At 43.3% G+C, this 26,911-nt stretch overlaps 60 non-coding genes across 60 annotated transcripts; 20 read left to right on the forward strand and 40 right to left on the reverse strand.

Annotated features, from left to right (window-relative positions):
• Window positions 1–210: 210 nt before the first annotated feature.
• Trnav-aac (transfer RNA valine (anticodon AAC)) lies at window positions 211–283 on the reverse strand. The gene has a single exon. It is a non-coding gene; the product is annotated as a tRNA-Val (tRNA).
• A 588-nt stretch (window positions 284–871) lies between these two features.
• LOC139451182 (small nucleolar RNA U3) lies at window positions 872–1,091 on the forward strand. Its single transcript, XR_011652288.1, has one exon. It is a non-coding gene; the product is annotated as a small nucleolar RNA U3 (small nucleolar RNA).
• Window positions 1,092–1,254: 163 nt separating this feature from the next.
• On the reverse strand, window positions 1,255–1,327 carry Trnav-cac (transfer RNA valine (anticodon CAC)). The gene has a single exon. It is a non-coding gene; the product is annotated as a tRNA-Val (tRNA).
• Window positions 1,328–1,547: 220 nt separating this feature from the next.
• On the reverse strand, window positions 1,548–1,620 carry Trnav-aac (transfer RNA valine (anticodon AAC)). The gene has a single exon. It is a non-coding gene; the product is annotated as a tRNA-Val (tRNA).
• A 589-nt stretch (window positions 1,621–2,209) lies between these two features.
• Window positions 2,210–2,429, forward strand: LOC139451243 (small nucleolar RNA U3). The gene has a single exon (XR_011652343.1). It is a non-coding gene; the product is annotated as a small nucleolar RNA U3 (small nucleolar RNA).
• Window positions 2,430–2,592: 163 nt separating this feature from the next.
• Window positions 2,593–2,665, reverse strand: Trnav-cac (transfer RNA valine (anticodon CAC)). The gene has a single exon. It is a non-coding gene; the product is annotated as a tRNA-Val (tRNA).
• Window positions 2,666–2,885: 220 nt separating this feature from the next.
• Window positions 2,886–2,958, reverse strand: Trnav-aac (transfer RNA valine (anticodon AAC)). Its single transcript has one exon. It is a non-coding gene; the product is annotated as a tRNA-Val (tRNA).
• Window positions 2,959–3,547: 589 nt separating this feature from the next.
• On the forward strand, window positions 3,548–3,767 carry LOC139451244 (small nucleolar RNA U3). Its single transcript, XR_011652344.1, has one exon. It is a non-coding gene; the product is annotated as a small nucleolar RNA U3 (small nucleolar RNA).
• A 163-nt stretch (window positions 3,768–3,930) lies between these two features.
• On the reverse strand, window positions 3,931–4,003 carry Trnav-cac (transfer RNA valine (anticodon CAC)). Its single transcript has one exon. It is a non-coding gene; the product is annotated as a tRNA-Val (tRNA).
• Window positions 4,004–4,223: 220 nt separating this feature from the next.
• Trnav-aac (transfer RNA valine (anticodon AAC)) lies at window positions 4,224–4,296 on the reverse strand. The gene has a single exon. It is a non-coding gene; the product is annotated as a tRNA-Val (tRNA).
• Window positions 4,297–4,885: 589 nt separating this feature from the next.
• LOC139451141 (small nucleolar RNA U3) lies at window positions 4,886–5,105 on the forward strand. Its single transcript, XR_011652249.1, has one exon. It is a non-coding gene; the product is annotated as a small nucleolar RNA U3 (small nucleolar RNA).
• A 163-nt stretch (window positions 5,106–5,268) lies between these two features.
• Trnav-cac (transfer RNA valine (anticodon CAC)) lies at window positions 5,269–5,341 on the reverse strand. The gene has a single exon. It is a non-coding gene; the product is annotated as a tRNA-Val (tRNA).
• A 220-nt stretch (window positions 5,342–5,561) lies between these two features.
• Trnav-aac (transfer RNA valine (anticodon AAC)) lies at window positions 5,562–5,634 on the reverse strand. The gene has a single exon. It is a non-coding gene; the product is annotated as a tRNA-Val (tRNA).
• A 589-nt stretch (window positions 5,635–6,223) lies between these two features.
• LOC139451142 (small nucleolar RNA U3) lies at window positions 6,224–6,443 on the forward strand. Its single transcript, XR_011652250.1, has one exon. It is a non-coding gene; the product is annotated as a small nucleolar RNA U3 (small nucleolar RNA).
• Window positions 6,444–6,606: 163 nt separating this feature from the next.
• Window positions 6,607–6,679, reverse strand: Trnav-cac (transfer RNA valine (anticodon CAC)). The gene has a single exon. It is a non-coding gene; the product is annotated as a tRNA-Val (tRNA).
• Window positions 6,680–6,899: 220 nt separating this feature from the next.
• On the reverse strand, window positions 6,900–6,972 carry Trnav-aac (transfer RNA valine (anticodon AAC)). The gene has a single exon. It is a non-coding gene; the product is annotated as a tRNA-Val (tRNA).
• A 590-nt stretch (window positions 6,973–7,562) lies between these two features.
• Window positions 7,563–7,782, forward strand: LOC139451143 (small nucleolar RNA U3). The gene has a single exon (XR_011652251.1). It is a non-coding gene; the product is annotated as a small nucleolar RNA U3 (small nucleolar RNA).
• A 163-nt stretch (window positions 7,783–7,945) lies between these two features.
• Window positions 7,946–8,018, reverse strand: Trnav-cac (transfer RNA valine (anticodon CAC)). Its single transcript has one exon. It is a non-coding gene; the product is annotated as a tRNA-Val (tRNA).
• A 220-nt stretch (window positions 8,019–8,238) lies between these two features.
• Trnav-aac (transfer RNA valine (anticodon AAC)) lies at window positions 8,239–8,311 on the reverse strand. The gene has a single exon. It is a non-coding gene; the product is annotated as a tRNA-Val (tRNA).
• Window positions 8,312–8,900: 589 nt separating this feature from the next.
• On the forward strand, window positions 8,901–9,120 carry LOC139451176 (small nucleolar RNA U3). Its single transcript, XR_011652282.1, has one exon. It is a non-coding gene; the product is annotated as a small nucleolar RNA U3 (small nucleolar RNA).
• A 163-nt stretch (window positions 9,121–9,283) lies between these two features.
• On the reverse strand, window positions 9,284–9,356 carry Trnav-cac (transfer RNA valine (anticodon CAC)). Its single transcript has one exon. It is a non-coding gene; the product is annotated as a tRNA-Val (tRNA).
• Window positions 9,357–9,576: 220 nt separating this feature from the next.
• Window positions 9,577–9,649, reverse strand: Trnav-aac (transfer RNA valine (anticodon AAC)). Its single transcript has one exon. It is a non-coding gene; the product is annotated as a tRNA-Val (tRNA).
• A 589-nt stretch (window positions 9,650–10,238) lies between these two features.
• On the forward strand, window positions 10,239–10,458 carry LOC139451170 (small nucleolar RNA U3). The gene has a single exon (XR_011652276.1). It is a non-coding gene; the product is annotated as a small nucleolar RNA U3 (small nucleolar RNA).
• Window positions 10,459–10,621: 163 nt separating this feature from the next.
• On the reverse strand, window positions 10,622–10,694 carry Trnav-cac (transfer RNA valine (anticodon CAC)). Its single transcript has one exon. It is a non-coding gene; the product is annotated as a tRNA-Val (tRNA).
• Window positions 10,695–11,084: 390 nt separating this feature from the next.
• LOC139451144 (small nucleolar RNA U3) lies at window positions 11,085–11,304 on the forward strand. Its single transcript, XR_011652252.1, has one exon. It is a non-coding gene; the product is annotated as a small nucleolar RNA U3 (small nucleolar RNA).
• A 163-nt stretch (window positions 11,305–11,467) lies between these two features.
• On the reverse strand, window positions 11,468–11,540 carry Trnav-cac (transfer RNA valine (anticodon CAC)). The gene has a single exon. It is a non-coding gene; the product is annotated as a tRNA-Val (tRNA).
• A 220-nt stretch (window positions 11,541–11,760) lies between these two features.
• On the reverse strand, window positions 11,761–11,833 carry Trnav-aac (transfer RNA valine (anticodon AAC)). The gene has a single exon. It is a non-coding gene; the product is annotated as a tRNA-Val (tRNA).
• Window positions 11,834–12,422: 589 nt separating this feature from the next.
• On the forward strand, window positions 12,423–12,642 carry LOC139451185 (small nucleolar RNA U3). Its single transcript, XR_011652291.1, has one exon. It is a non-coding gene; the product is annotated as a small nucleolar RNA U3 (small nucleolar RNA).
• A 163-nt stretch (window positions 12,643–12,805) lies between these two features.
• Trnav-cac (transfer RNA valine (anticodon CAC)) lies at window positions 12,806–12,878 on the reverse strand. The gene has a single exon. It is a non-coding gene; the product is annotated as a tRNA-Val (tRNA).
• A 220-nt stretch (window positions 12,879–13,098) lies between these two features.
• On the reverse strand, window positions 13,099–13,171 carry Trnav-aac (transfer RNA valine (anticodon AAC)). Its single transcript has one exon. It is a non-coding gene; the product is annotated as a tRNA-Val (tRNA).
• A 590-nt stretch (window positions 13,172–13,761) lies between these two features.
• Window positions 13,762–13,981, forward strand: LOC139451145 (small nucleolar RNA U3). The gene has a single exon (XR_011652253.1). It is a non-coding gene; the product is annotated as a small nucleolar RNA U3 (small nucleolar RNA).
• Window positions 13,982–14,144: 163 nt separating this feature from the next.
• Window positions 14,145–14,217, reverse strand: Trnav-cac (transfer RNA valine (anticodon CAC)). The gene has a single exon. It is a non-coding gene; the product is annotated as a tRNA-Val (tRNA).
• Window positions 14,218–14,437: 220 nt separating this feature from the next.
• On the reverse strand, window positions 14,438–14,510 carry Trnav-aac (transfer RNA valine (anticodon AAC)). Its single transcript has one exon. It is a non-coding gene; the product is annotated as a tRNA-Val (tRNA).
• A 590-nt stretch (window positions 14,511–15,100) lies between these two features.
• On the forward strand, window positions 15,101–15,320 carry LOC139451148 (small nucleolar RNA U3). The gene has a single exon (XR_011652255.1). It is a non-coding gene; the product is annotated as a small nucleolar RNA U3 (small nucleolar RNA).
• A 163-nt stretch (window positions 15,321–15,483) lies between these two features.
• On the reverse strand, window positions 15,484–15,556 carry Trnav-cac (transfer RNA valine (anticodon CAC)). The gene has a single exon. It is a non-coding gene; the product is annotated as a tRNA-Val (tRNA).
• A 220-nt stretch (window positions 15,557–15,776) lies between these two features.
• On the reverse strand, window positions 15,777–15,849 carry Trnav-aac (transfer RNA valine (anticodon AAC)). The gene has a single exon. It is a non-coding gene; the product is annotated as a tRNA-Val (tRNA).
• A 589-nt stretch (window positions 15,850–16,438) lies between these two features.
• LOC139451149 (small nucleolar RNA U3) lies at window positions 16,439–16,658 on the forward strand. Its single transcript, XR_011652256.1, has one exon. It is a non-coding gene; the product is annotated as a small nucleolar RNA U3 (small nucleolar RNA).
• Window positions 16,659–16,821: 163 nt separating this feature from the next.
• Window positions 16,822–16,894, reverse strand: Trnav-cac (transfer RNA valine (anticodon CAC)). The gene has a single exon. It is a non-coding gene; the product is annotated as a tRNA-Val (tRNA).
• A 220-nt stretch (window positions 16,895–17,114) lies between these two features.
• Trnav-aac (transfer RNA valine (anticodon AAC)) lies at window positions 17,115–17,187 on the reverse strand. Its single transcript has one exon. It is a non-coding gene; the product is annotated as a tRNA-Val (tRNA).
• A 590-nt stretch (window positions 17,188–17,777) lies between these two features.
• On the forward strand, window positions 17,778–17,997 carry LOC139451150 (small nucleolar RNA U3). The gene has a single exon (XR_011652257.1). It is a non-coding gene; the product is annotated as a small nucleolar RNA U3 (small nucleolar RNA).
• A 163-nt stretch (window positions 17,998–18,160) lies between these two features.
• On the reverse strand, window positions 18,161–18,233 carry Trnav-cac (transfer RNA valine (anticodon CAC)). The gene has a single exon. It is a non-coding gene; the product is annotated as a tRNA-Val (tRNA).
• A 220-nt stretch (window positions 18,234–18,453) lies between these two features.
• On the reverse strand, window positions 18,454–18,526 carry Trnav-aac (transfer RNA valine (anticodon AAC)). Its single transcript has one exon. It is a non-coding gene; the product is annotated as a tRNA-Val (tRNA).
• A 589-nt stretch (window positions 18,527–19,115) lies between these two features.
• LOC139451151 (small nucleolar RNA U3) lies at window positions 19,116–19,335 on the forward strand. Its single transcript, XR_011652258.1, has one exon. It is a non-coding gene; the product is annotated as a small nucleolar RNA U3 (small nucleolar RNA).
• Window positions 19,336–19,498: 163 nt separating this feature from the next.
• On the reverse strand, window positions 19,499–19,571 carry Trnav-cac (transfer RNA valine (anticodon CAC)). Its single transcript has one exon. It is a non-coding gene; the product is annotated as a tRNA-Val (tRNA).
• Window positions 19,572–19,791: 220 nt separating this feature from the next.
• Trnav-aac (transfer RNA valine (anticodon AAC)) lies at window positions 19,792–19,864 on the reverse strand. The gene has a single exon. It is a non-coding gene; the product is annotated as a tRNA-Val (tRNA).
• Window positions 19,865–20,454: 590 nt separating this feature from the next.
• Window positions 20,455–20,674, forward strand: LOC139451152 (small nucleolar RNA U3). The gene has a single exon (XR_011652259.1). It is a non-coding gene; the product is annotated as a small nucleolar RNA U3 (small nucleolar RNA).
• Window positions 20,675–20,837: 163 nt separating this feature from the next.
• On the reverse strand, window positions 20,838–20,910 carry Trnav-cac (transfer RNA valine (anticodon CAC)). Its single transcript has one exon. It is a non-coding gene; the product is annotated as a tRNA-Val (tRNA).
• Window positions 20,911–21,130: 220 nt separating this feature from the next.
• Trnav-aac (transfer RNA valine (anticodon AAC)) lies at window positions 21,131–21,203 on the reverse strand. Its single transcript has one exon. It is a non-coding gene; the product is annotated as a tRNA-Val (tRNA).
• A 589-nt stretch (window positions 21,204–21,792) lies between these two features.
• LOC139451153 (small nucleolar RNA U3) lies at window positions 21,793–22,012 on the forward strand. The gene has a single exon (XR_011652260.1). It is a non-coding gene; the product is annotated as a small nucleolar RNA U3 (small nucleolar RNA).
• Window positions 22,013–22,175: 163 nt separating this feature from the next.
• Trnav-cac (transfer RNA valine (anticodon CAC)) lies at window positions 22,176–22,248 on the reverse strand. Its single transcript has one exon. It is a non-coding gene; the product is annotated as a tRNA-Val (tRNA).
• A 220-nt stretch (window positions 22,249–22,468) lies between these two features.
• Trnav-aac (transfer RNA valine (anticodon AAC)) lies at window positions 22,469–22,541 on the reverse strand. The gene has a single exon. It is a non-coding gene; the product is annotated as a tRNA-Val (tRNA).
• Window positions 22,542–23,130: 589 nt separating this feature from the next.
• LOC139451154 (small nucleolar RNA U3) lies at window positions 23,131–23,350 on the forward strand. Its single transcript, XR_011652261.1, has one exon. It is a non-coding gene; the product is annotated as a small nucleolar RNA U3 (small nucleolar RNA).
• Window positions 23,351–23,513: 163 nt separating this feature from the next.
• Window positions 23,514–23,586, reverse strand: Trnav-cac (transfer RNA valine (anticodon CAC)). The gene has a single exon. It is a non-coding gene; the product is annotated as a tRNA-Val (tRNA).
• A 220-nt stretch (window positions 23,587–23,806) lies between these two features.
• Trnav-aac (transfer RNA valine (anticodon AAC)) lies at window positions 23,807–23,879 on the reverse strand. Its single transcript has one exon. It is a non-coding gene; the product is annotated as a tRNA-Val (tRNA).
• Window positions 23,880–24,468: 589 nt separating this feature from the next.
• Window positions 24,469–24,688, forward strand: LOC139451155 (small nucleolar RNA U3). The gene has a single exon (XR_011652262.1). It is a non-coding gene; the product is annotated as a small nucleolar RNA U3 (small nucleolar RNA).
• Window positions 24,689–24,851: 163 nt separating this feature from the next.
• On the reverse strand, window positions 24,852–24,924 carry Trnav-cac (transfer RNA valine (anticodon CAC)). Its single transcript has one exon. It is a non-coding gene; the product is annotated as a tRNA-Val (tRNA).
• A 220-nt stretch (window positions 24,925–25,144) lies between these two features.
• Trnav-aac (transfer RNA valine (anticodon AAC)) lies at window positions 25,145–25,217 on the reverse strand. The gene has a single exon. It is a non-coding gene; the product is annotated as a tRNA-Val (tRNA).
• Window positions 25,218–25,806: 589 nt separating this feature from the next.
• LOC139451156 (small nucleolar RNA U3) lies at window positions 25,807–26,026 on the forward strand. The gene has a single exon (XR_011652263.1). It is a non-coding gene; the product is annotated as a small nucleolar RNA U3 (small nucleolar RNA).
• Window positions 26,027–26,189: 163 nt separating this feature from the next.
• On the reverse strand, window positions 26,190–26,262 carry Trnav-cac (transfer RNA valine (anticodon CAC)). Its single transcript has one exon. It is a non-coding gene; the product is annotated as a tRNA-Val (tRNA).
• A 220-nt stretch (window positions 26,263–26,482) lies between these two features.
• Window positions 26,483–26,555, reverse strand: Trnav-aac (transfer RNA valine (anticodon AAC)). Its single transcript has one exon. It is a non-coding gene; the product is annotated as a tRNA-Val (tRNA).
• Between the last annotated feature and the right edge of the window lie 356 nt (window positions 26,556–26,911).

Genomic DNA, 26,911 nt, shown 5'->3' on the forward strand with positions numbered 1-26,911 from the left:
TGTTGCAGTGTTTGTAAAGACTTATACCTGCCACGGACACTAACAGAGCACGGCAAGTTGAGGATCTGCTGAGGGGTGGTGTACATTTGTAAAAGGTGACAAGAAACAAAACATTAAGTAGTATCAAGCCCCCTTCGGTGGTGGTAGGTTTTTACCTGAGAAAGAGACATGTATACATTCCATGAAATAATGGAAATCCCCCCAAAAGTAAGGTTCCGGCGAGGCTCGAACTCGCGGCCTTCTGCGTGTTAAGCAGACGTGATAACCACTACACCACGGAACCACCTGTAAACGAGCATGAATCTCTTTCGTGTACCATTGATTGTATGTTTTCTTTTCTCTCACGGCATTTCCTCTTACTGGTTCCATCATTTCCAATATCAGGACTTTGTACCATTGAAACATGACTGGAAACGTATTTGATCACGATCAGGGGGCTAATTAAGGTGTAACGATGTCTTATCTCACAAACTTCCCACCAGCTTCTCTCAACTAGACAGTTAACACCATGTATATTGATGTCTTATCTCACAAACATCCCACCAACTTCTCTCAACTGGACAGTTTACACAGGAGCAGCCATACAGTCTCAATCACGGTCAATGGGAGATAACCACTGCCACGATGTAATCACCAAACAATATACATTGTACAAACCACTTCAGCTGTTGACATTATCTGTACTCTCTATGTTTTTTTCGCAAATCACAAACGTGGAATGAATCCTAAGTACACAGAGGTGGCGATGTCTGTAACTGATTGACCTGATGAAGATTTTTCAAAAGATTAGCAGGAATGTTACATGCTGTTGCATACCACACTGGCGTGCCTTTTGAAAAGAAGTAGGTACAAATTCCGCCATATGTTAGTTAAGATCATACTTTTAGGGATCATTTCTATAGTATGCATCGCCATGACTTCAGGTAAAACTGACAGTCTACCAAACCACGAGGACGATAGACAGCCTCTCTTTCTGAGCGCGAAGCGAACCAGGGTGAGTGCCAGCTCAGGCTAGTAACTCTGGTTATTGAAGACCGTTCCTCTCAGTCACATGTGGCAGAGATGGAGGGAAGAGAGGCATTCTGAGTGGTTTGGCTTATCTATTTTTCCAAGTAAATGTCGATTAGCCACTTCATATATACACTTTGTGCGTGACTTCATAATTAATCAACAGTGGACACAGTCAACACAATACGCTGTGTGTGCCAGCAAGAGAGAAGTAAAATAACAATTCATAGAAGAGCCAAAACATCAAGGTTCAGGCGAGGCTCGAACTCGCGGCCTTCTGCGTGTGTAGCAGACGTGATAACCACTACACCACTGAACCGCAGCTGTGTTGTTGCAGTGTTTGTAAAGACTTATACCTGCCACGGACACTAACAGAGCACGGCAAGTTGAGGATCTGCTGAGGGGTGGTGTACATTTGTAAAAGGTGACAAGAAACAAAACATTAAGTAGTATCAAGCCCCCTTCGGTGGTGGTAGGTTTTTACCTGAGAAAGAGAGATGTATACATTCCATGAAATAATGGAAATCCCCCCAAAAGTAAAGTTCCGGCGAGGCTCGAACTCGCGGCCTTCTGCGTGTTAAGCAGACGTGATAACCACTACACCACGGAACCACCTGTAAACGAGCATGAATCTCTTTCGTGTACCATTGATTGTATGTTTTCTTTTCTCTCACGGCATTTCCTCTTACTGGTTCCATCATTTCCAATATCAGGACTTTGTACCATTGAAACATGACTGGAAACGTATTTGATCACGATCAGGGGGCTAATTAAGGTGTAACGATGTCTTATCTCACAAACTTCCCACCAGCTTCTCTCAACTAGACAGTTAACACCATGTATATTGATGTCTTATCTCACAAACATCCCACCAACTTCTCTCAACTGGACAGTTTACACAGGAGCAGCCATACAGTCTCAATCACGGTCAATGGGAGATAACCACTGCCACGATGTAATCACCAAACAATATACATTGTACAAACCACTTCAGCTGTTGACATTATCTGTACTCTCTATGTTTTTTTCGCAAATCACAAACGTGGAATGAATCCTAAGTACACAGAGGTGGCGATGTCTGTAACTGATTGACCTGATGAAGATTTTTCAAAAGATTTAGCAGGAATGTTACATGCTGTTGCATACCACACTGGCGTGCCTTTTGAAAAGAAGTAGGTACAAATTCCGCCATATGTTAGTTAAGATCATACTTTTAGGGATCATTTCTATAGTATGCATCGCCATGACTTCAGGTAAAACTGACAGTCTACCAAACCACGAGGACGATAGACAGCCTCTCTTTCTGAGCGCGAAGCGAACCAGGGTGAGTGCCAGCTCAGGCTAGTAACTCTGGTTATTGATGACCGTTCCTCTCAGTCACATGTGGCAGAGATGGAGGGAAGAGAGGCATTCTGAGTGGTTTGGCTTATCTATTTTTCCAAGTAAATGTCGATTAGCCACTTCATATATACACTTTGTGCGTGACTTCATAATTAATCAACAGTGGACACAGTCAACACAATACGCTGTGTGTGCCAGCAAGAGAGAAGTAAAATAACAATTCATAGAAGAGCCAAAACATCAAGGTTCAGGCGAGGCTCGAACTCGCGGCCTTCTGCGTGTGAAGCAGACGTGATAACTACTAAACCACTGAACCTCTGCAGTGTTGCTGCAGTGTTTGTAAAGACTTATACCTGCCACGGACACTAACAGAGCACGGCAAGTTGAGGATCTGCTGAGGGGTGGTGTACATTTGTAAAAGGCGACAAGAAACAAAACATTAAGTAGTATCAAGCCCCCTTCGCTGGTGGTAGGTTTTTACCTGAGAAACAGAGATGTATACATTCCATGAAATAATGGAAATCCCCCCAAAAGTAAGGTTCCGGCGAGGCTCGAACTCGCGGCCTTCTGCGTGTTAAGCAGACGTGATAACCACTACACCACGGAACCACCTGTAAACGAGCGTGAATCTCTTTCGTGTACCATTGATTGTATGTTTTCTTTTCTCTCACGGCATTTCCTCTTACTGGTTCCATCATTTCCAATATCAGGACTTTGTACCATTGAAACATGACTGGAAACGTATTTGATCACGATCAGGGGGCTAATTAAGGTGTAACGATGTCTTATCTCACAAACTTCCCACCAGCTTCTCTCAACTAGACAGTTAACACCATGTATATTGATGTCTTATCTCACAAACATCCCACCAACTTCTCTCAACTGGACAGTTTACACAGGAGCAGCCATACAGTCTCAATCACGGTCAATGGGAGATAACCACTGCCACGATGTAATCACCAAACAATATACATTGTACAAACCACTTCAGCTGTTGACATTATCTGTACTCTCTATGTTTTTTTCGCAAATCACAAACGTGGAATGAATCCTAAGTACACAGAGGTGGCGATGTCTGTAACTGATTGACCTGATGAAGATTTTTCAAAAGATTTAGCAGGAATGTTACATGCTGTTGCATACCACACTGGCGTGCCTTTTGAAAAGAAGTAGGTACAAATTCCGCCATATGTTAGTTAAGATCATACTTTTAGGGATCATTTCTATAGTATGCATCGCCATGACTTCAGGTAAAACTGACAGTCTACCAAACCACGAGGACGATAGACAGCCTCTCTTTCTGAGCGCGAAGCGAACCAGGGTGAGTGCCAGCTCAGGCTAGTAACTCTGGTTATTGATGACCGTTCCTCTCAGTCACATGTGGCAGAGATGGAGGGAAGAGAGGCATTCTGAGTGGTTTGGCTTATCTATTTTTCCAAGTAAATGTCGATTAGCCACTTCATATATACACTTTGTGCGTGACTTCATAATTAATCAACAGTGGACACAGTCAACACAATACGCTGTGTGTGCCAGCAAGAGAGAAGTAAAATAACAATTCATAGAAGAGCCAAAACATCAAGGTTCAGGCGAGGCTCGAACTCGCGGCCTTCTGCGTGTGAAGCAGACGTGATAACCACTACACCACTGAACCTCTGCAGTGTTGCTGCAGTGTTTGTAAAGACTTATACCTGCCACGGACACTAACAGAGCACGGCAAGTTGAGGATCTGCTGAGGGGTGGTGTACATTTGTAAAAGGCGACAAGAAACAAAACATTAAGTAGTATCAAGCCCCCTTCGCTGGTGGTAGGTTTTTACCTGAGAAAGAGAGATGTATACATTCCATGAAATAATGGAAATCCCCCCAAAAGTAAGGTTCCGGCGAGGCTCGAACTCGCGGCCTTCTGCGTGTTAAGCAGACGTGATAACCACTACACCACGGAACCACCTGTAAACGAGCGTGAATCTCTTTCGTGTACCATTGATTGTATGTTTTCTTTTCTCTCACGGCATTTCCTCTTACTGGTTCCATCATTTCCAATATCAGGACTTTGTACCATTGAAACATGACTGGAAACGTATTTGATCACGATCAGGGGGCTAATTAAGGTGTAACGATGTCTTATCTCACAAACTTCCCACCAGCTTCTCTCAACTAGACAGTTAACACCATGTATATTGATGTCTTATCTCACAAACATCCCACCAACTTCTCTCAACTGGACAGTTTACACAGGAGCAGCCATACAGTCTCAATCACGGTCAATGGGAGATAACCACTGCCACGATGTAATCACCAAACAATATACATTGTACAAACCACTTCAGCTGTTGACATTATCTGTACTCTCTATGTTTTTTTCGCAAATCACAAACGTGGAATGAATCCTAAGTACACAGAGGTGGCGATGTCTGTAACTGATTGACCTGATGAAGATTTTTCAAAAGATTTAGCAGGAATGTTACATGCTGTTGCATACCACACTGGCGTGCCTTTTGAAAAGAAGTAGGTACAAATTCCGCCATATGTTAGTTAAGATCATACTTTTAGGGATCATTTCTATAGTATGCATCGCCATGACTTCAGGTAAAACTGACAGTCTACCAAACCACGAGGACGATAGACAGCCTCTCTTTCTGAGCGCGAAGCGAACCAGGGTGAGTGCCAGCTCAGGCTAGTAACTCTGGTTATTGATGACCGTTCCTCTCAGTCACATGTGGCAGAGATGGAGGGAAGAGAGGCATTCTGAGTGGTTTGGCTTATCTATTTTTCCAAGTAAATGTCGATTAGCCACTTCATATAGACACTTTGTGCGTGACTTCATAATTAATCAACAGTGGACACAGTCAACACAATACGCTGTGTGTGCCAGCAAGAGAGAAGTAAAATAACAATTCATAGAAGAGCCAAAACATCAAGGTTCAGGCGAGGCTCGAACTCGCGGCCTTCTGCGTGTGAAGCAGACGTGATAACCACTACACCACTGAACCTCTGCAGTGTTGCTGCAGTGTTTGTAAAGACTTATACCTGCCACGGACACTAACAGAGCACGGCAAGTTGAGGATCTGCTGAGGGGTGGTGTACATTTGTAAAAGGTGACAAGAAACAAAACATTAAGTAGTATCAAGCCCCCTTCGCTGGTGGTAGGTTTTTACCTGAGAAAGAGAGATGTATACATTCCATGAAATAATGGAAATCCCCCCAAAAGTAAGGTTCCGGCGAGGCTCGAACTCGCGGCCTTCTGCGTGTTAAGCAGACGTGATAACCACTACACCACGGAACCACCTGTAAACGAGCATGAATCTCTTTCGTGTACCATTGATTGTATGTTTTCTTTTCTCTCACGGCATTTCCTCTTACTGGTTCCATCATTTCAAATATCAGGACTTTGTACCATTGAAACATGACTGGAAACGTATTTGATCACGATCAGGGGGCTAATTAAGGTGTAACGATGTCTTATCTCACAAACTTCCCACCAGCTTCTCTCAACTAGACAGTTAACACCATGTATATTGATGTCTTATCTCACAAACATCCCACCAACTTCTCTCAACTGGACAGTTTACACAGGAGCAGCCATACAGTCTCAATCACGGTCAATGGGAGATAACCACTGCCACGATGTAATCACCAAACAATATACATTGTACAAACCACTTCAGCTGTTGACATTATCTGTACTCTCTATGTTTTTTTCGCAAATCACAAACGTGGAATGAATCCTAAGTACACAGAGGTGGCGATGTCTGTAACTGATTGACCTGATGAAGATTTTTCAAAAGATTTAGCAGGAATGTTACATGCTGTTGCATACCACACTGGCGTGCCTTTTGAAAAGAAGTAGGTACAAATTCCGCCATATGTTAGTTAAGATCATACTTTTAGGGATCATTTCTATAGTATGCATCGCCATGACTTCAGGTAAAACTGACAGTCTACCAAACCACGAGGACGATAGACAGCCTCTCTTTCTGAGCGCGAAGCGAACCAGGGTGAGTGCCAGCTCAGGCTAGTAACTCTGGTTATTGATGACCGTTCCTCTCAGTCACATGTGGCAGAGATGGAGGGAAGAGAGGCATTCTGAGTGGTTTGGCTTATCTATTTTTCCAAGTAAATGTCGATTAGCCACTTCATATAGACACTTTGTGCGTGACTTCATAATTAATCAACAGTGGACACAGTCAACACAATACGCTGTGTGTGCCAGCAAGAGAGAAGTAAAATAACAATTCATAGAAGAGCCAAAACATCAAGGTTCAGGCGAGGCTCGAACTCGCGGCCTTCTGCGTGTGAAGCAGACGTGATAACCACTACACCACTGAACCTCTGCAGTGTTGCTGCAGTGTTTGTAAAGACTTATACCTGCCACGGACACTAACAGAGCACGGCAAGTTGAGGATCTGCTGAGGGGTGGTGTACATTTGTAAAAGGCGACAAGAAACAAAACATTAAGTAGTATCAAGCCCCCTTCGCTGGTGGTAGGTTTTTACCTGAGAAAGAGAGATGTATACATTCCATGAAATAATGGAAATCCCCCCAAAAGTAAGGTTCCGGCGAGGCTCGAACTCGCGGCCTTCTGCGTGTTAAGCAGACGTGATAACCACTACACCACGGAACCACCTGTAAACGAACATGAATCTCTTTCGTGTACCATTGATTGTATGTTTTCTTTTCTCTCACGGCATTTCCTCTTACTGGTTCCATCATTTCCAATATCAGGACTTTGTACCATTGAAACATGACTGGAAACGTATTTGATCACGATCAGGGGGCTAATTAAGGTGTAACGATGTCTTATCTCACAAACTTCCCACCAGCTTCTCTCAACTAGACAGTTAACACCATGTATATTGATGTCTTATCTCACAAACATCCCACCAACTTCTCTCAACTGGACAGTTTACACAGGAGCAGCCATACAGTCTCAATCACGGTCAATGGGAGATAACCACTGCCACGATGTAATCACCAAACAATATACATTGTACAAACCACTTCAGCTGTTGACATTATCTGTACTCTCTATGTTTTTTTTCGCAAATCACAAACGTGGAATGAATCCTAAGTACACAGAGGTGGCGATGTCTGTAACTGATTGACCTGATGAAGATTTTTCAAAAGATTTAGCAGGAATGTTACATGCTGTTGCATACCACACTGGCGTGCCTTTTGAAAAGAAGTAGGTACAAATTCCGCCATATGTTAGTTAAGATCATACTTTTAGGGATCATTTCTATAGTATGCATCGCCATGACTTCAGGTAAAACTGACAGTCTACCAAACCACGAGGACGATAGACAGCCTCTCTTTCTGAGCGCGAAGCGAACCAGGGTGAGTGCCAGCTCAGGCTAGTAACTCTGGTTATTGATGACCGTTCCTCTCAGTCACATGTGGCAGAGATGGAGGGAAGAGAGGCATTCTGAGTGGTTTGGCTTATCTATTTTTCCAAGTAAATGTCGATTAGCCACTTCATATATACACTTTGTGCGTGACTTCATAATTAATCAACAGTGGACACAGTCAATATAATACGCTGTGTGTGCCAGCAAGAGAGAAGTAAAATAACAATTCATAGAAGAGCCAAAACATCAAGGTTCAGACGAGGCTCGAACTCGCGGCCTTCTGCGTGTGAAGCAGACGTGATAACTACTAAACCACTGAACCTCAGCTGTGTTGTTGCAGTGTTTGTAAAGACTTATACCTGCCACGGACACTAACAGAGCACGGCAAGTTGAGGATCTGCTGAGGGGTGGTGTACATTTGTAAAAGGTGACAAGAAACAAAACATTAAGTAGTATCAAGCCCCCTTCGCTGGTGGTAGGTTTTTACCTGAGAAAGAGAGATGTATACATTCCATGAAATAATGGAAATCCCCCCAAAAGTAAGGTTCCGGCGAGGCTCGAACTCGCGGCCTTCTGCGTGTTAAGCAGACGTGATAACCACTACACCACGGAACCACCTGTAAACGAGCATGAATCTCTTTCGTGTACCATTGATTGTATGTTTTCTTTTCTCTCACGGCATTTCCTCTTACTGGTTCCATCATTTCCAATATCAGGACTTTGTACCATTGAAACATGACTGGAAACGTATTTGATCACGATCAGGGGGCTAATTAAGGTGTAACGATGTCTTATCTCACAAACTTCCCACCAGCTTCTCTCAACTAGACAGTTAACACCATGTATATTGATGTCTTATCTCACAAACATCCCACCAACTTCTCTCAACTGGACAGTTTACACAGGAGCAGCCATACAGTCTCAATCACGGTCAATGGGAGATAACCACTGCCACGATGTAATCACCAAACAATATACATTGTACAAACCACTTCAGCTGTTGACATTATCTGTACTCTCTATGTTTTTTTCGCAAATCACAAACGTGGAATGAATCCTAAGTACACAGAGGTGGCGATGTCTGTAACTGATTGACCTGATGAAGATTTTTCAAAAGATTTAGCAGGAATGTTACATGCTGTTGCATACCACACTGGCGTGCCTTTTGAAAAGAAGTAGGTACAAATTCCGCCATATGTTAGTTAAGATCATACTTTTAGGGATCATTTCTATAGTATGCATCGCCATGACTTCAGGTAAAACTGACAGTCTACCAAACCACGAGGACGATAGACAGCCTCTCTTTCTGAGCGCGAAGCGAACCAGGGTGAGTGCCAGCTCAGGCTAGTAACTCTGGTTATTGATGACCGTTCCTCTCAGTCACATGTGGCAGAGATGGAAGGAAGAGAGGCATTCTGAGTGGTTTGGCTTATCTATTTTTCCAAGTAAATGTCGATTAGCCACTTCATATAGACACTTTGTGCGTGACTTCATAATTAATCAACAGTGGACACAGTCAACACAATACGCTGTGTGTGCCAGCAAGAGAGAAGTAAAATAACAATTCATAGAAGAGCCAAAACATCAAGGTTCAGGCGAGGCTCGAACTCGCGGCCTTCTGCGTGTGAAGCAGACGTGATAACCACTACACCACTGAACCTCTGCAGTGTTGCTGCAGTGTTTGTAAAGACTTATACCTGCCACGGACACTAACAGAGCACGGCAAGTTGAGGATCTGCTGAGGGGTGGTGTACATTTGTAAAAGGCGACAAGAAACAAAACATTAAGTAGTATCAAGCCCCCTTCGGTGGTGGTAGGTTTTTACCTGAGAAAGAGACATGTATACATTCCATGAAATAATGGAAATCCCCCCAAAAGTAAGGTTCCGGCGAGGCTCGAACTCGCGGCCTTCTGCGTGTTAAGCAGACGTGATAACCACTACACCACGGAACCACCTGTAAACGAGCATGAATCTCTTTCGTGTACCATTGATTGTATGTTTTCTTTTCTCTCACGGCATTTCCTCTTACTGGTTCCATCATTTCCAATATCAGGACTTTGTACCATTGAAACATGACTGGAAACGTATTTGATCACGATCAGGGGGCTAATTAAGGTGTAACGATGTCTTATCTCACAAACTTCCCACCAGCTTCTCTCAACTAGACAGTTAACACCATGTATATTGATGTCTTATCTCACAAACATCCCACCAACTTCTCTCAACTGGACAGTTTACACAGGAGCAGCCATACAGTCTCAATCACGGTCAATGGGAGATAACCACTGCCACGATGTAATCACCAAACAATATACATTGTACAAACCACTTCAGCTGTTGACATTATCTGTACTCTCTATGTTTTTTTCGCAAATCACAAACGTGGAATGAATCCTAAGTACACAGAGGTGGCGATGTCTGTAACTGATTGACCTGATGAAGATTTTTCAAAAGATTTAGCAGGAATGTTACATGCTGTTGCATACCACACTGGCGTGCCTTTTGAAAAGAAGTAGGTACAAATTCCGCCATATGTTAGTTAAGATCATACTTTTAGGAATCATTTCTATAGTATGCATCGCCATGACTTCAGGTAAAACTGACAGTCTACCAAACCACGAGGACGATAGACAGCCTCTCTTTCTGAGCGCGAAGCGAACCAGGGTGAGTGCCAGCTCAGGCTAGTAACTCTGGTTATTGATGACCGTTCCTCTCAGTCACATGTGGCAGAGATGGAGGGAAGAGAGGCATTCTGAGTGGTTTGGCTTATCTATTTTTCCAAGTAAATGTCGATTAGCCACTTCATATATACACTTTGTGCGTGACTTCATAATTAATCAACAGTGGACACAGTCAACACAATACGCTGTGTGTGCCAGCAAGAGAGAAGTAAAATAACAATTCATAGAAGAGCCAAAACATCAAGGTTCAGGCGAGGCTCGAACTCGCGGCCTTCTGCGTGTGAAGCAGACGTGATAACCACTACACCACTGAACCGCAGCTGTGTTGTTGCAGTGTTTGTAAAGACTTATACCTGCCACGGACACTAACAGAGCACGGCAAGTTGAGGATCTGCTGAGGGGTGGTGTACATTTGTAAAAGGCGACAAGAAACAAAACATTAAGTAGTATCAAGCCCCCTGTAATCACCAAACAATATACATTGTACAAACCACTTCAGCTGTTGACATTATCTGTACTCTCTATGTTTTTTTCGCAAATCACAAACGTGGAATGAATCCTAAGTACACAGAGGTGGCGATGTCTGTAACTGATTGACCTGATGAAGATTTTTCAAAAGATTTAGCAGGAATGTTACATGCTGTTGCATACCACACTGGCGTGCCTTTTGAAAAGAAGTAGGTACAAATTCCGCCATATGTTAGTTAAGATCATACTTTTAGGGATCATTTCTATAGTATGCATCGCCATGACTTCAGGTAAAACTGACAGTCTACCAAACCACGAGGACGATAGACAGCCTCTCTTTCTGAGCGCGAAGCGAACCAGGGTGAGTGCCAGCTCAGGCTAGTAACTCTGGTTATTGATGACCGTTCCTCTCAGTCACATGTGGCAGAGATGGAGGGAAGAGAGGCATTCTGAGTGGTTTGGCTTATCTATTTTTCCAAGTAAATGTCGATTAGCCACTTCATATAGACACTTTGTGCGTGACTTCATAATTAATCAACAGTGGACACAGTCAACACAATACGCTGTGTGTGCCAGCAAGAGAGAAGTAAAATAACAATTCATAGAAGAGCCAAAACATCAAGGTTCAGGCGAGGCTCGAACTCGCGGCCTTCTGCGTGTGAAGCAGACGTGATAACCACTACACCACTGAACCTCTGCAGTGTTGCTGCAGTGTTTGTAAAGACTTATACCTGCCACGGACACTAACAGAGCACGGCAAGTTGAGGATCTGCTGAGGGGTGGTGTACATTTGTAAAAGGCGACAAGAAACAAAACATTAAGTAGTATCAAGCCCCCTTCGGTGGTGGTAGGTTTTTACCTGAGAAAGAGAGATGTATACATTCCATGAAATAATGGAAATCCCCCCAAAAGTAAGGTTCCGGCGAGGCTCGAACTCGCGGCCTTCTGCGTGTTAAGCAGACGTGATAACCACTACACCACGGAACCACCTGTAAACGAACATGAATCTCTTTCGTGTACCATTGATTGTATGTTTTCTTTTCTCTCACGGCATTTCCTCTTACTGGTTCCATCATTTCCAATATCAGGACTTTGTACCATTGAAACATGACTGGAAACGTATTTGATCACGATCAGGGGGCTAATTAAGGTGTAACGATGTCTTATCTCACAAACTTCCCACCAGCTTCTCTCAACTAGACAGTTAACACCATGTATATTGATGTCTTATCTCACAAACATCCCACCAACTTCTCTCAACTGGACAGTTTACACAGGAGCAGCCATACAGTCTCAATCACGGTCAATGGGAGATAACCACTGCCACGATGTAATCACCAAACAATATACATTGTACAAACCACTTCAGCTGTTGACATTATCTGTACTCTCTATGTTTTTTTCGCAAATCACAAACGTGGAATGAATCCTAAGTACACAGAGGTGGCGATGTCTGTAACTGATTGACCTGATGAAGATTTTTCAAAAGATTTAGCAGGAATGTTACATGCTGTTGCATACCACACTGGCGTGCCTTTTGAAAAGAAGTAGGTACAAATTCCGCCATATGTTAGTTAAGATCATACTTTTAGGGATCATTTCTATAGTATGCATCGCCATGACTTCAGGTAAAACTGACAGTCTACCAAACCACGAGGACGATAGACAGCCTCTCTTTCTGAGCGCGAAGCGAACCAGGGTGAGTGCCAGCTCAGGCTAGTAACTCTGGTTATTGATGACCGTTCCTCACAGTCACATGTGGCAGAGATGGAGGGAAGAGAGGCATTCTGAGTGGTTTGGCTTATCTATTTTTCCAAGTAAATGTCGATTAGCCACTTCATATATACACTTTGTGCGTGACTTCATAATTAATCAACAGTGGACACAGTCAACACAATACGCTGTGTGTGCCAGCAAGAGAGAAGTAAAATAACAATTCATAGAAGAGCCAAAACATCAAGGTTCAGGCGAGGCTCGAACTCGCGGCCTTCTGCGTGTGAAGCAGACGTGATAACCACTACACCACTGAACCGCAGCTGTGTTGTTGCAGTGTTTGTAAAGACTTATACCTGCCACGGACACTAACAGAGCACGGCAAGTTGAGGATCTGCTGAGGGGTGGTGTACATTTGTAAAAGGTGACAAGAAACAAAACATTAAGTAGTATCAAGCCCCCTTCGGTGGTGGTAGGTTTTTACCTGAGAAAGAGAGATGTATACATTCCATGAAATAATGGAAATCCCCCCAAAAGTAAGGTTCCGGCGAGGCTCGAACTCGCGGCCTTCTGCGTGTTAAGCAGACGTGATAACCACTACACCACGGAACCACCTGTAAACGAGCATGAATCTCTTTCGTGTACCATTGATTGTATGTTTTCTTTTCTCTCACGGCATTTCCTCTTACTGGTTCCATCATTTCCAATATCAGGACTTTGTACCATTGAAACATGACTGGAAACGTATTTGATCACGATCAGGGGGCTAATTAAGGTGTAACGATGTCTTATCTCACAAACTTCCCACCAGCTTCTCTCAACTAGACAGTTAACACCATGTATATTGATGTCTTATCTCACAAACATCCCACCAACTTCTCTCAACTGGACAGTTTACACAGGAGCAGCCATACAGTCTCAATCACGGTCAATGGGAGATAACCACTGCCACGATGTAATCACCAAACAATATACATTGTACAAACCACTTCAGCTGTTGACATTATCTGTACTCTCTATGTTTTTTTTCGCAAATCACAAACGTGGAATGAATCCTAAGTACACAGAGGTGGCGATGTCTGTAACTGATTGACCTGATGAAGATTTTTCAAAAGATTTAGCAGGAATGTTACATGCTGTTGCATACCACACTGGCGTGCCTTTTGAAAAGAAGTAGGTACAAATTCCGCCATATGTTAGTTAAGATCATACTTTTAGGGATCATTTCTATAGTATGCATCGCCATGACTTCAGGTAAAACTGACAGTCTACCAAACCACGAGGACGATAGACAGCCTCTCTTTCTGAGCGCGAAGCGAACCAGGGTGAGTGCCAGCTCAGGCTAGTAACTCTGGTTATTGATGACCGTTCCTCTCAGTCACATGTGGCAGAGATGGAGGGAAGAGAGGCATTCTGAGTGGTTTGGCTTATCTATTTTTCCAAGTAAATGTCGATTAGCCACTTCATATATACACTTTGTGCGTGACTTCATAATTAATCAACAGTGGACACAGTCAATATAATACGCTGTGTGTGCCAGCAAGAGAGAAGTAAAATAACAATTCATAGAAGAGCCAAAACATCAAGGTTCAGACGAGGCTCGAACTCGCGGCCTTCTGCGTGTGAAGCAGACGTGATAACTACTAAACCACTGAACCTCAGCTGTGTTGTTGCAGTGTTTGTAAAGACTTATACCTGCCACGGACACTAACAGAGCACGGCAAGTTGAGGATCTGCTGAGGGGTGGTGTACATTTGTAAAAGGTGACAAGAAACAAAACATTAAGTAGTATCAAGCCCCCTTCGCTGGTGGTAGGTTTTTACCTGAGAAAGAGAGATGTATACATTCCATGAAATAATGGAAATCCCCCCAAAAGTAAGGTTCCGGCGAGGCTCGAACTCGCGGCCTTCTGCGTGTTAAGCAGACGTGATAACCACTACACCACGGAACCACCTGTAAACGAGCATGAATCTCTTTCGTGTACCATTGATTGTATGTTTTCTTTTCTCTCACGGCATTTCCTCTTACTGGTTCCATCATTTCCAATATCAGGACTTTGTACCATTGAAACATGACTGGAAACGTATTTGATCACGATCAGGGGGCTAATTAAGGTGTAACGATGTCTTATCTCACAAACTTCCCACTAGCTTCTCTCAACTAGACAGTTAACACCATGTATATTGATGTCTTATCTCACAAACATCCCACCAACTTCTCTCAACTGGACAGTTTACACAGGAGCAGCCATACAGTCTCAATCACGGTCAATGGGAGATAACCACTGCCACGATGTAATCACCAAACAATATACATTGTACAAACCACTTCAGCTGTTGACATTATCTGTACTCTCTATGTTTTTTTTCGCAAATCACAAACGTGGAATGAATCCTAAGTACACAGAGGTGGCGATGTCTGTAACTGATTGACCTGATGAAGATTTTTCAAAAGATTTAGCAGGAATGTTACATGCTGTTGCATACCACACTGGCGTGCCTTTTGAAAAGAAGTAGGTACAAATTCCGCCATATGTTAGTTAAGATCATACTTTTAGGGATCATTTCTATAGTATGCATCGCCATGACTTCAGGTAAAACTGACAGTCTACCAAACCACGAGGACGATAGACAGCCTCTCTTTCTGAGCGCGAAGCGAACCAGGGTGAGTGCCAGCTCAGGCTAGTAACTCTGGTTATTGATGACCGTTCCTCTCAGTCACATGTGGCAGAGATGGAGGGAAGAGAGGCATTCTGAGTGGTTTGGCTTATCTATTTTTCCAAGTAAATGTCGATTAGCCACTTCATATATACACTTTGTGCGTGACTTCATAATTAATCAACAGTGGACACAGTCAACACAATACGCTGTGTGTGCCAGCAAGAGAGAAGTAAAATAACAATTCATAGAAGAGCCAAAACATCAAGGTTCAGACGAGGCTCGAACTCGCGGCCTTCTGCGTGTGAAGCAGACGTGATAACTACTAAACCACTGAACCTCAGCTGTGTTGTTGCAGTGTTTGTAAAGACTTATACCTGCCACGGACACTAACAGAGCACGGCAAGTTGAGGATCTGCTGAGGGGTGGTGTACATTTGTAAAAGGTGACAAGAAACAAAACATTAAGTAGTATCAAGCCCCCTTCGCTGGTGGTAGGTTTTTACCTGAGAAAGAGAGATGTATACATTCCATGAAATAATGGAAATCCCCCCAAAAGTAAGGTTCCGGCGAGGCTCGAACTCGCGGCCTTCTGCGTGTTAAGCAGACGTGATAACCACTACACCACGGAACCACCTGTAAACGAGCATGAATCTCTTTCGTGTACCATTGATTGTATGTTTTCTTTTCTCTCACGGCATTTCCTCTTACTGGTTCCATCATTTCCAATATCAGGACTTTGTACCATTGAAACATGACTGGAAACGTATTTGATCACGATCAGGGGGCTAATTAAGGTGTAACGATGTCTTATCTCACAAACTTCCCACCAGCTTCTCTCAACTAGACAGTTAACACCATGTATATTGATGTCTTATCTCACAAACATCCCACCAACTTCTCTCAACTGGACAGTTTACACAGGAGCAGCCATACAGTCTCAATCACGGTCAATGGGAGATAACCACTGCCACGATGTAATCACCAAACAATATACATTGTACAAACCACTTCAGCTGTTGACATTATCTGTACTCTCTATGTTTTTTTCGCAAATCACAAACGTGGAATGAATCCTAAGTACACAGAGGTGGCGATGTCTGTAACTGATTGACCTGATGAAGATTTTTCAAAAGATTTAGCAGGAATGTTACATGCTGTTGCATACCACACTGGCGTGCCTTTTGAAAAGAAGTAGGTACAAATTCCGCCATATGTTAGTTAAGATCATACTTTTAGGGATCATTTCTATAGTATGCATCGCCATGACTTCAGGTAAAACTGACAGTCTACCAAACCACGAGGACGATAGACAGCCTCTCTTTCTGAGCGCGAAGCGAACCAGGGTGAGTGCCAGCTCAGGCTAGTAACTCTGGTTATTGATGACCGTTCCTCTCAGTCACATGTGGCAGAGATGGAGGGAAGAGAGGCATTCTGAGTGGTTTGGCTTATCTATTTTTCCAAGTAAATGTCGATTAGCCACTTCATATATACACTTTGTGCGTGACTTCATAATTAATCAACAGTGGACACAGTCAACACAATACGCTGTGTGTGCCAGCAAGAGAGAAGTAAAATAACAATTCATAGAAGAGCCAAAACATCAAGGTTCAGGCGAGGCTCGAACTCGCGGCCTTCTGCGTGTGAAGCAGACGTGATAACCACTACACCACTGAACCGCAGCTGTGTTGTTGCAGTGTTTGTAAAGACTTATACCTGCCACGGACACTAACAGAGCACGGCAAGTTGAGGATCTGCTGAGGGGTGGTGTACATTTGTAAAAGGTGACAAGAAACAAAACATTAAGTAGTATCAAGCCCCCTTCGGTGGTGGTAGGTTTTTACCTGAGAAAGAGAGATGTATACATTCCATGAAATAATGGAAATCCCCCCAAAAGTAAGGTTCCGGCGAGGCTCGAACTCGCGGCCTTCTGCGTGTTAAGCAGACGTGATAACCACTACACCACGGAACCACCTGTAAACGAGCATGAATCTCTTTCGTGTACCATTGATTGTATGTTTTCTTTTCTCTCACGGCATTTCCTCTTACTGGTTCCATCATTTCCAATATCAGGACTTTGTACCATTGAAACATGACTGGAAACGTATTTGATCACGATCAGGGGGCTAATTAAGGTGTAACGATGTCTTATCTCACAAACTTCCCACTAGCTTCTCTCAACTAGACAGTTAACACCATGTATATTGATGTCTTATCTCACAAACATCCCACCAACTTCTCTCAACTGGACAGTTTACACAGGAGCAGCCATACAGTCTCAATCACGGTCAATGGGAGATAACCACTGCCACGATGTAATCACCAAACAATATACATTGTACAAACCACTTCAGCTGTTGACATTATCTGTACTCTCTATGTTTTTTTTCGCAAATCACAAACGTGGAATGAATCCTAAGTACACAGAGGTGGCGATGTCTGTAACTGATTGACCTGATGAAGATTTTTCAAAAGATTTAGCAGGAATGTTACATGCTGTTGCATACCACACTGGCGTGCCTTTTGAAAAGAAGTAGGTACAAATTCCGCCATATGTTAGTTAAGATCATACTTTTAGGGATCATTTCTATAGTATGCATCGCCATGACTTCAGGTAAAACTGACAGTCTACCAAACCACGAGGACGATAGACAGCCTCTCTTTCTGAGCGCGAAGCGAACCAGGGTGAGTGCCAGCTCAGGCTAGTAACTCTGGTTATTGATGACCGTTCCTCTCAGTCACATGTGGCAGAGATGGAGGGAAGAGAGGCATTCTGAGTGGTTTGGCTTATCTATTTTTCCAAGTAAATGTCGATTAGCCACTTCATATATACACTTTGTGCGTGACTTCATAATTAATCAACAGTGGACACAGTCAATATAATACGCTGTGTGTGCCAGCAAGAGAGAAGTAAAATAACAATTCATAGAAGAGCCCAAACATCAAGGTTCAGACGAGGCTCGAACTCGCGGCCTTCTGCGTGTGAAGCAGACGTGATAACTACTAAACCACTGAACCTCAGCTGTGTTGTTGCAGTGTTTGTAAAGACTTATACCTGCCACGGACACTAACAGAGCACGGCAAGTTGAGGATCTGCTGAGGGGTGGTGTACATTTGTAAAAGGTGACAAGAAACAAAACATTAAGTAGTATCAAGCCCCCTTCGCTGGTGGTAGGTTTTTACCTGAGAAAGAGAGATGTATACATTCCATGAAATAATGGAAATCCCCCCAAAAGTAAGGTTCCGGCGAGGCTCGAACTCGCGGCCTTCTGCGTGTTAAGCAGACGTGATAACCACTACACCACGGAACCACCTGTAAACGAGCATGAATCTCTTTCGTGTACCATTGATTGTATGTTTTCTTTTCTCTCACGGCATTTCCTCTTACTGGTTCCATCATTTCCAATATCAGGACTTTGTACCATTGAAACATGACTGGAAACGTATTTGATCACGATCAGGGGGCTAATTAAGGTGTAACGATGTCTTATCTCACAAACTTCCCACCAGCTTCTCTCAACTAGACAGTTAACACCATGTATATTGATGTCTTATCTCACAAACATCCCACCAACTTCTCTCAACTGGACAGTTTACACAGGAGCAGCCATACAGTCTCAATCACGGTCAATGGGAGATAACCACTGCCACGATGTAATCACCAAACAATATACATTGTACAAACCACTTCAGCTGTTGACATTATCTGTACTCTCTATGTTTTTTTCGCAAATCACAAACGTGGAATGAATCCTAAGTACACAGAGGTGGCGATGTCTGTAACTGATTGACCTGATGAAGATTTTTCAAAAGATTTAGCAGGAATGTTACATGCTGTTGCATACCACACTGGCGTGCCTTTTGAAAAGAAGTAGGTACAAATTCCGCCATATGTTAGTTAAGATCATACTTTTAGGGATCATTTCTATAGTATGCATCGCCATGACTTCAGGTAAAACTGACAGTCTACCAAACCACGAGGACGATAGACAGCCTCTCTTTCTGAGCGCGAAGCGAACCAGGGTGAGTGCCAGCTCAGGCTAGTAACTCTGGTTATTGATGACCGTTCCTCTCAGTCACATGTGGCAGAGATGGAGGGAAGAGAGGCATTCTGAGTGGTTTGGCTTATCTATTTTTCCAAGTAAATGTCGATTAGCCACTTCATATATACACTTTGTGCGTGACTTCATAATTAATCAACAGTGGACACAGTCAACACAATACGCTGTGTGTGCCAGCAAGAGAGAAGTAAAATAACAATTCATAGAAGAGCCAAAACATCAAGGTTCAGGCGAGGCTCGAACTCGCGGCCTTCTGCGTGTGAAGCAGACGTGATAACCACTACACCACTGAACCGCAGCTGTGTTGTTGCAGTGTTTGTAAAGACTTATACCTGCCACGGACACTAACAGAGCACGGCAAGTTGAGGATCTGCTGAGGGGTGGTGTACATTTGTAAAAGGTGACAAGAAACAAAACATTAAGTAGTATCAAGCCCCCTTCGGTGGTGGTAGGTTTTTACCTGAGAAAGAGAGATGTATACATTCCATGAAATAATGGAAATCCCCCCAAAAGTAAGGTTCCGGCGAGGCTCGAACTCGCGGCCTTCTGCGTGTTAAGCAGACGTGATAACCACTACACCACGGAACCACCTGTAAACGAGCATGAATCTCTTTCGTGTACCATTGATTGTATGTTTTCTTTTCTCTCACGGCATTTCCTCTTACTGGTTCCATCATTTCCAATATCAGGACTTTGTACCATTGAAACATGACTGGAAACGTATTTGATCACGATCAGGGGGCTAATTAAGGTGTAACGATGTCTTATCTCACAAACTTCCCACTAGCTTCTCTCAACTAGACAGTTAACACCATGTATATTGATGTCTTATCTCACAAACATCCCACCAACTTCTCTCAACTGGACAGTTTACACAGGAGCAGCCATACAGTCTCAATCACGGTCAATGGGAGATAACCACTGCCACGATGTAATCACCAAACAATATACATTGTACAAACCACTTCAGCTGTTGACATTATCTGTACTCTCTATGTTTTTTTTCGCAAATCACAAACGTGGAATGAATCCTAAGTACACAGAGGTGGCGATGTCTGTAACTGATTGACCTGATGAAGATTTTTCAAAAGATTTAGCAGGAATGTTACATGCTGTTGCATACCACACTGGCGTGCCTTTTGAAAAGAAGTAGGTACAAATTCCGCCATATGTTAGTTAAGATCATACTTTTAGGGATCATTTCTATAGTATGCATCGCCATGACTTCAGGTAAAACTGACAGTCTACCAAACCACGAGGACGATAGACAGCCTCTCTTTCTGAGCGCGAAGCGAACCAGGGTGAGTGCCAGCTCAGGCTAGTAACTCTGGTTATTGATGACCGTTCCTCTCAGTCACATGTGGCAGAGATGGAGGGAAGAGAGGCATTCTGAGTGGTTTGGCTTATCTATTTTTCCAAGTAAATGTCGATTAGCCACTTCATATATACACTTTGTGCGTGACTTCATAATTAATCAACAGTGGACACAGTCAATATAATACGCTGTGTGTGCCAGCAAGAGAGAAGTAAAATAACAATTCATAGAAGAGCCAAAACATCAAGGTTCAGACGAGGCTCGAACTCGCGGCCTTCTGCGTGTGAAGCAGACGTGATAACTACTAAACCACTGAACCTCAGCTGTGTTGTTGCAGTGTTTGTAAAGACTTATACCTGCCACGGACACTAACAGAGCACGGCAAGTTGAGGATCTGCTGAGGGGTGGTGTACATTTGTAAAAGGTGACAAGAAACAAAACATTAAGTAGTATCAAGCCCCCTTCGCTGGTGGTAGGTTTTTACCTGAGAAAGAGAGATGTATACATTCCATGAAATAATGGAAATCCCCCCAAAAGTAAGGTTCCGGCGAGGCTCGAACTCGCGGCCTTCTGCGTGTTAAGCAGACGTGATAACCACTACACCACGGAACCACCTGTAAACGAGCATGAATCTCTTTCGTGTACCATTGATTGTATGTTTTCTTTTCTCTCACGGCATTTCCTCTTACTGGTTCCATCATTTCCAATATCAGGACTTTGTACCATTGAAACATGACTGGAAACGTATTTGATCACGATCAGGGGGCTAATTAAGGTGTAACGATGTCTTATCTCACAAACTTCCCACCAGCTTCTCTCAACTAGACAGTTAACACCATGTATATTGATGTCTTATCTCACAAACATCCCACCAACTTCTCTCAACTGGACAGTTTACACAGGAGCAGCCATACAGTCTCAATCACGGTCAATGGGAGATAACCACTGCCACGATGTAATCACCAAACAATATACATTGTACAAACCACTTCAGCTGTTGACATTATCTGTACTCTCTATGTTTTTTTCGCAAATCACAAACGTGGAATGAATCCTAAGTACACAGAGGTGGCGATGTCTGTAACTGATTGACCTGATGAAGATTTTTCAAAAGATTTAGCAGGAATGTTACATGCTGTTGCATACCACACTGGCGTGCCTTTTGAAAAGAAGTAGGTACAAATTCCGCCATATGTTAGTTAAGATCATACTTTTAGGGATCATTTCTATAGTATGCATCGCCATGACTTCAGGTAAAACTGACAGTCTACCAAACCACGAGGACGATAGACAGCCTCTCTTTCTGAGCGCGAAGCGAACCAGGGTGAGTGCCAGCTCAGGCTAGTAACTCTGGTTATTGATGACCGTTCCTCTCAGTCACATGTGGCAGAGATGGAGGGAAGAGAGGCATTCTGAGTGGTTTGGCTTATCTATTTTTCCAAGTAAATGTCGATTAGCCACTTCATATATACACTTTGTGCGTGACTTCATAATTAATCAACAGTGGACACAGTCAACACAATACGCTGTGTGTGCCAGCAAGAGAGAAGTAAAATAACAATTCATAGAAGAGCCAAAACATCAAGGTTCAGGCGAGGCTCGAACTCGCGGCCTTCTGCGTGTGAAGCAGACGTGATAACCACTACACCACTGAACCTCTGCAGTGTTGCTGCAGTGTTTGTAAAGACTTATACCTGCCACGGACACTAACAGAGCACGGCAAGTTGAGGATCTGCTGAGGGGTGGTGTACATTTGTAAAAGGCGACAAGAAACAAAACATTAAGTAGTATCAAGCCCCCTTCGCTGGTGGTAGGTTTTTACCTGAGAAACAGAGATGTATACATTCCATGAAATAATGGAAATCCCCCCAAAAGTAAGGTTCCGGCGAGGCTCGAACTCGCGGCCTTCTGCGTGTTAAGCAGACGTGATAACCACTACACCACGGAACCACCTGTAAACGAGCGTGAATCTCTTTCGTGTACCATTGATTGTATGTTTTCTTTTCTCTCACGGCATTTCCTCTTACTGGTTCCATCATTTCCAATATCAGGACTTTGTACCATTGAAACATGACTGGAAACGTATTTGATCACGATCAGGGGGCTAATTAAGGTGTAACGATGTCTTATCTCACAAACTTCCCACCAGCTTCTCTCAACTAGACAGTTAACACCATGTATATTGATGTCTTATCTCACAAACATCCCACCAACTTCTCTCAACTGGACAGTTTACACAGGAGCAGCCATACAGTCTCAATCACGGTCAATGGGAGATAACCACTGCCACGATGTAATCACCAAACAATATACATTGTACAAACCACTTCAGCTGTTGACATTATCTGTACTCTCTATGTTTTTTTCGCAAATCACAAACGTGGAATGAATCCTAAGTACACAGAGGTGGCGATGTCTGTAACTGATTGACCTGATGAAGATTTTTCAAAAGATTTAGCAGGAATGTTACATGCTGTTGCATACCACACTGGCGTGCCTTTTGAAAAGAAGTAGGTACAAATTCCGCCATATGTTAGTTAAGATCATACTTTTAGGGATCATTTCTATAGTATGCATCGCCATGACTTCAGGTAAAACTGACAGTCTACCAAACCACGAGGACGATAGACAGCCTCTCTTTCTGAGCGCGAAGCGAACCAGGGTGAGTGCCAGCTCAGGCTAGTAACTCTGGTTATTGATGACCGTTCCTCTCAGTCACATGTGGCAGAGATGGAGGGAAGAGAGGCATTCTGAGTGGTTTGGCTTATCTATTTTTCCAAGTAAATGTCGATTAGCCACTTCATATATACACTTTGTGCGTGACTTCATAATTAATCAACAGTGGACACAGTCAACACAATACGCTGTGTGTGCCAGCAAGAGAGAAGTAAAATAACAATTCATAGAAGAGCCAAAACATCAAGGTTCAGGCGAGGCTCGAACTCGCGGCCTTCTGCGTGTGAAACAGACGTGATAACCACTACACCACTGAACCTCTGCAGTGTTGCTGCAGTGTTTGTAAAGACTTATACCTGCCACGGACACTAACAGAGCACGGCAAGTTGAGGATCTGCTGAGGGGTGGTGTACATTTGTAAAAGGCGACAAGAAACAAAACATTAAGTAGTATCAAGCCCCCTTCGCTGGTGGTAGGTTTTTACCTGAGAAAGAGAGATGTATACATTCCATGAAATAATGGAAATCCCCCCAAAAGTAAGGTTCCGGCGAGGCTCGAACTCGCGGCCTTCTGCGTGTTAAGCAGACGTGATAACCACTACACCACGGAACCACCTGTAAACGAGCGTGAATCTCTTTCGTGTACCATTGATTGTATGTTTTCTTTTCTCTCACGGCATTTCCTCTTACTGGTTCCATCATTTCCAATATCAGGACTTTGTACCATTGAAACATGACTGGAAACGTATTTGATCACGATCAGGGGGCTAATTAAGGTGTAACGATGTCTTATCTCACAAACTTCCCACCAGCTTCTCTCAACTAGACAGTTAACACCATGTATATTGATGTCTTATCTCACAAACATCCCACCAACTTCTCTCAACTGGACAGTTTACACAGGAGCAGCCATACAGTCTCAATCACGGTCAATGGGAGATAACCACTGCCACGATGTAATCACCAAACAATATACATTGTACAAACCACTTCAGCTGTTGACATTATCTGTACTCTCTATGTTTTTTTCGCAAATCACAAACGTGGAATGAATCCTAAGTACACAGAGGTGGCGATGTCTGTAACTGATTGACCTGATGAAGATTTTTCAAAAGATTTAGCAGGAATGTTACATGCTGTTGCATACCACACTGGCGTGCCTTTTGAAAAGAAGTAGGTACAAATTCCGCCATATGTTAGTTAAGATCATACTTTTAGGGATCATTTCTATAGTATGCATCGCCATGACTTCAGGTAAAACTGACAGTCTACCAAACCACGAGGACGATAGACAGCCTCTCTTTCTGAGCGCGAAGCGAACCAGGGTGAGTGCCAGCTCAGGCTAGTAACTCTGGTTATTGATGACCGTTCCTCTCAGTCACATGTGGCAGAGATGGAGGGAAGAGAGGCATTCTGAGTGGTTTGGCTTATCTATTTTTCCAAGTAAATGTCGATTAGCCACTTCATATATACACTTTGTGCGTGACTTCATAATTCATCAACAGTGGACACAGTCAACACAATACGCTGTGTGTGCCAGCAAGAGAGAAGTAAAATAACAATTCATAGAAGAGCCAAAACATCAAGGTTCAGACGAGGCTCGAACTCGCGGCCTTCTGCGTGTGAAGCAGACGTGATAACCACTACACCACTGAACCGCAGCTGTGTTGTTGCAGTGTTTGTAAAGACTTATACCTGCCACGGACACTAACAGAGCACGGCAAGTTGAGGATCTGCTGAGGGGTGGTGTACATTTGTAAAAGGTGACAAGAAACAAAACATTAAGTAGTATCAAGCCCCCTTCGCTGGTGGTAGGTTTTTACCTGAGAAAGAGAGATGTATACATTCCATGAAATAATGGAAATCCCCCCAAAAGTAAGGTTCCGGCGAGGCTCGAACTCGCGGCCTTCTGCGTGTTAAGCAGACGTGATAACCACTACACCACGGAACCACCTGTAAACGAGCATGAATCTCTTTCGTGTACCATTGATTGTATGTTTTCTTTTCTCTCACGGCATTTCCTCTTACTGGTTCCATCATTTCAAATATCAGGACTTTGTACCATTGAAACATGACTGGAAACGTATTTGATCACGATCAGGGGGCTAATTAAGGTGTAACGATGTCTTATCTCACAAACTTCCCACCAGCTTCTCTCAACTAGACAGTTAACACCATGTATATTGATGTCTTATCTCACAAACATCCCACCAACTTCTCTCAACTGGACAGTTTACACAGGAGCAGCCATACAGTCTCAATCACGGTCAATGGGAGATAACCACTGCCACGATGTAATCACCAAACAATATACATTGTACAAACCACTTCAGCTGTTGACATTATCTGTACTCTCTATGTTTTTTTCGCAAATCACAAACGTGGAATGAATCCTAAGTACACAGAGGTGGCGATGTCTGTAACTGATTGACCTGATGAAGATTTTTCAAAAGATTTAGCAGGAATGTTACATGCTGTTGCATACCACACTGGCGTGCCTTTTGAAAAGAAGTAGGTACAAATTCCGCCATATGTTAGTTAAGATCATACTTTTAGGGATCATTTCTATAGTATGCATCGCCATGACTTCAGGTAAAACTGACAGTCTACCAAACCACGAGGACGATAGACAGCCTCTCTTTCTGAGCGCGAAGCGAACCAGGGTGAGTGCCAGCTCAGGCTAGTAACTCTGGTTATTGATGACCGTTCCTCTCAGTCACATGTGGCAGAGATGGAGGGAAGAGAGGCATTCTGAGTGGTTTGGCTTATCTATTTTTCCAAGTAAATGTCGATTAGCCACTTCATATAGACACTTTGTGCGTGACTTCATAATTAATCAACAGTGGACACAGTCAACACAATACGCTGTGTGTGCCAGCAAGAGAGAAGTAAAATAACAATTCATAGAAGAGCCAAAACATCAAGGTTCAGGCGAGGCTCGAACTCGCGGCCTTCTGCGTGTGAAGCAGACGTGATAACCACTACACCACTGAACCTCTGCAGTGTTGCTGCAGTGTTTGTAAAGACTTATACCTGCCACGGACACTAACAGAGCACGGCAAGTTGAGGATCTGCTGAGGGGTGGTGTACATTTGTAAAAGGCGACAAGAAACAAAACATTAAGTAGTATCAAGCCCCCTTCGCTGGTGGTAGGTTTTTACCTGAGAAAGAGAGATGTATACATTCCATGAAATAATGGAAATCCCCCCAAAAGTAAGGTTCCGGCGAGGCTCGAACTCGCGGCCTTCTGCGTGTTAAGCAGACGTGATAACCACTACACCACGGAACCACCTGTAAACGAGCGTGAATCTCTTTCGTGTACCATTGATTGTATGTTTTCTTTTCTCTCACGGCATTTCCTCTTACTGGTTCCATCATTTCCAATATCAGGACTTTGTACCATTGAAACATGACTGGAAACGTATTTGATCACGATCAGGGGGCTAATTAAGGTGTAACGATGTCTTATCTCACAAACTTCCCACCAGCTTCTCTCAACTAGACAGTTAACACCATGTATATTGATGTCTTATCTCACAAACATCCCACCAACTTCTCTCAACTGGACAGTTTACACAGGAGCAGCCATACAGTCTCAATCACGGTCAATGGGAGATAACCACTGCCACGATGTAATCACCAAAC

The sequence above is a fragment of the Haliotis cracherodii genome, unplaced genomic scaffold, assembly GCF_022045235.1.
Source record: "Haliotis cracherodii isolate W230 unplaced genomic scaffold, xgHalCrac1.p SCAF_8, whole genome shotgun sequence".
NCBI classification, from domain to species: Eukaryota; Metazoa; Mollusca; class Gastropoda; order Lepetellida; family Haliotidae; genus Haliotis; species Haliotis cracherodii.